Source organism: Pteropus alecto, unplaced genomic scaffold (assembly GCF_000325575.1).
Source record: "Pteropus alecto unplaced genomic scaffold, ASM32557v1 scaffold123, whole genome shotgun sequence".
NCBI lineage: Eukaryota > Metazoa > Chordata > Mammalia > Chiroptera > Pteropodidae > Pteropus > Pteropus alecto.
The window spans coordinates 7,594,178-7,597,328 of record NW_006433950.1 but is presented as its reverse complement, the minus strand read 5'-3'; the positions used below and the strand labels follow the sequence as shown (position 1 = coordinate 7,597,328).

The window sequence follows — 3,151 nt, the reverse complement described above, 5'->3', positions numbered from 1 at the left end:
CTCAGAGCAGAACTTCCTAGCCCCCTCCCCGGGCTCCCCCACCTCCTTGGCCCGTAGGCCTCGGCTGCGGAAGGGCTGTGGGGGTTTGGAGGGGCAACAGGGGAGCCCTCGGAATGCCTCGGCGGGCCGGGGCCGGACCCGAGGGGGGCGGCGGGCGGGGGCGGAATTTGGAACTCTCCCGGGGGACCCAACGTAGTCACCATGGCGAGTGCGGGATGGACGGGCGGCGCGGGCCAATCAGAGCACGGCGCCACCGCCCCAGGCCGTCGAAGCTGCCAATGGGGACCGCGCGGTGGGGTGGGCGGGACAGCTCTGAGCGGGGCCCGGAGCCCCCGTCACCCTCCGCCAGCCACTGGGGCACGCGGGGCGGTTCGCTAGACCTGGAGGCTGAGGAGGGGGCGAGGTGGTGGGGACTAAAGCGACTCAGGTCTTGGGAGGGCAGAAAATGAATTCCTGGAAGGAGTTGGGGCAGGTGGAGCAACGGTTCAGTGCGAGGAGAAAGGAGTGGGCCTCAGTTGTCCCGCCGTTCTGAGGGTGCCAAAGGAGTGTTCGCTGACAAGCCTGCTCCCCACCGGGGGCTCCAGCTTCTCTATCTTAAGTGGGAGTTGTCCAGGGCTGTGGGGTTGGGTTGGTTCCGGTTAGCACGAGGTCTGGCCACTTGTTGGGCAGAGCTTTTAAGAATCTTGTTAGTGCCTATCCCCGCCGTCAGGTAAGAAAACAGGCCCAGAGAGGGCAGGGACTTGCAGGTGTCATACAGCTTATCACCGGCAGAGCTGGGACTCGGAGTTGCTGAGAGTCCTGGGGCTGGGGTCGGCCCCCACGAAGGGCTCCTTCCCTCTCCGGTACCAGCTATGCTTGGCCACGTGGCCTGATATGGGAGGACCCCACCGTGTAGGTGTTCTGAGGTAGACATGACCCAGGAGGGGAAGCATCCAATCCCAGCAGTCCAGCGCCCCCCACCTCCAGCCTACCCCTCCCCCAGTTTGCTGCTGGTCCTCTCTGTGGATATGGGCAAGTAATTGCTCCTCTGGGCCTCATTTGGGCCATTTGTAAAGAAAGGAGTGACTCAGGCTATCTTTGTGGCTTCTCCGTCTGAGAGCTGGTACCTGGAACAGGTCAGGGGTGCCTACCCCAGAGCTCAGGTACAGCCTGCAGGCTCGTCTTGCTTCCCTTTCTCCTCTCAGCCCTCTCCTGGAGGTCCAGTGGCTGGAGCCCAGGCAGCAGGTCAGAGAGACAGGTGCCCGCAGTTTGTGGGCTGACCAGCCTTGGACCCTGCACTTATCCAATCAGGCTATGCTCTGCGGTTTCCTGCTGGGCTCTGCTCCCTCCCCACAGCCAGGCCTGTGGCCATGGACCAGCCCCAGAGCCCCACCTGAAAGGTTCTGGAAGGACATAGGGGGTTTCTGAGCTGGAGGGAGGCGTTGGGCCACCCAGTACACCCCCATCCCTTCGGCTGGCCCCCATCCAGGCCTCAGCATTGCTCATTTCTCTCATCGGATATTGAAAGTCATCTAAACATGCTAAGGACAAAACCCAAAGTAGTCCTCCTGTGGACCAGCTACGCTTCCTCAGGTAAGAGGTCTGACCCTTGACCTGGCCACGAGATGACCTCTGACTCTGACTCTGGCCACAGACAGGCTCAGAAACCTACCTGTCTCAGAGCCTGGCTACGAAGTAACTCCCGATCTTAGGATGGCTTCAACCCTTCCTGGTCACAGAGGGACCCCCAACTGTCTATCTTCCATCCACCAGCCTAGGAAGCATTTATGCAGCATCTGCTGTATGCTGGGCCCTGTGCTGACAGCCAGGATGCTCTCATGGACTTCACAGTGTAGTCACTGAAGAACAGGGAAGTGCTGTTGCTTTGGGAGCACTAACATCGTCTGTGTACCAGGTCAGGGAAGGCTTCCCAGAGGAGGGGAAACTGAAAGGGGGTCTTGAAGGATGCGTAAGAGTTTGCTGTTGGAGAAAGAAGGGAGAAACATTCCAGACAGGTCCGTAAGCAGCAGGAACCACTGGTCACTTTTCTGTGGACAAGGCTGATGAGGGCCTAGCCTGAGGCGAGTATCGTATCAAAACATTCTTGTTTCTGTCCTAGAGTGGGACAGAAACTGCCTGGAGCAGTGAGGATGGCTTTGGGGCTGGGGTTCAGGAGCTCTGAGTCCCACTCAGCCCTGCTCCCAAGCTAAGGGGGGCAGGTTACAGTTTAGTCTCTGCTCTCCATCCTACCAAATCCTCTGTGCAGCAGGGCCTGTCCTTGAAGCTGTGGGTGGCACAAGTGTCCCGTCTGGGTGGGCAGAAGCCTGTGTGGCAAGGAAAGAGGGCAACTGGTCAGACCTGGCTGTGGGAGTTGGTGGGGCCGTGCTGCCTAGGTCAGGGGTGGGGCTGGGGAGATCAAGGCATTTCCTGGATGAACAGGGGTTTCAGAGCCTGAAGGGGGCGTTGCGAGCTGGGGGGCAGCATGAACAGAAACCCTTAGGGTTAGAGCAGGAATAGACCTGTCTGGCTGGTGGGAGGCAGGGGACAGGAGGGTGGGGTAAGGAAGGCTCCCTGGGGCCCGTGGTGGCTGGTCCTTCCTGGACCTGCTCTTTGGGGGGGGTGGTGACACTTTGAGGGATCAAGGGGTCACCCTGCACATATACTGACATACCCTGTGGGAAGAAGGAACTGAGTCCGGTGGGTAAGGGGCCAGCAGGGCAGGGCAGCTACAGCCTGTCTCTATAACTGCAAACTGGGCCTCTGTATTGCATCTGCCCCTTGGTGAGTGTGTGTATTACCAAAGCTGTGTGTGAGTGTGTGTCCCCAAGGCTGGTATGTGAGGAGGGTGGGGTGGGGGTAAGGGGAGGCGTGCATTGCTTGGCAGGGTCTGGCTAAGTCTACGTGGGTGTGCAAGGTTCCTGGTGTGCTGGGGGATGCGCTTTTCCAAAAAACCAACCTTGGGACCCTCACTCCTTCGTGTGTGTGTGTGTGTGTGTGTGTCAGGGGCCTCTGGGCCTGCTGGAGGAAAAGCAGGACAGCTGTTCAGAGCCTGTATCCCCACTGCTCTCCTTCTGCCTTCCCCAGCCGCCAGGAAGGGCCTGGCTGGGCTGCTGAGAAGGGGAACAGGAGCTGAGTCTGAGCCCCCCCCGTCTTTAACGTGGGCACCTGGAAG

General features: G+C 59.9%; 1 protein-coding gene across 1 annotated transcript in view; it reads left to right on the top strand.

Moving 5' to 3' along the window:
* The first annotated feature begins 364 nt into the window (after window positions 1-364).
* The window catches only part of CCDC102A (coiled-coil domain containing 102A), a 20,033-nt gene continuing 17,246 nt past the window's right edge, over window positions 365-3,151 (top strand). The window contains 1 exon segment of the mRNA XM_025044631.1: window positions 365-1,572. The gene's annotated coding sequence lies outside the window, so the exon portion shown is untranslated.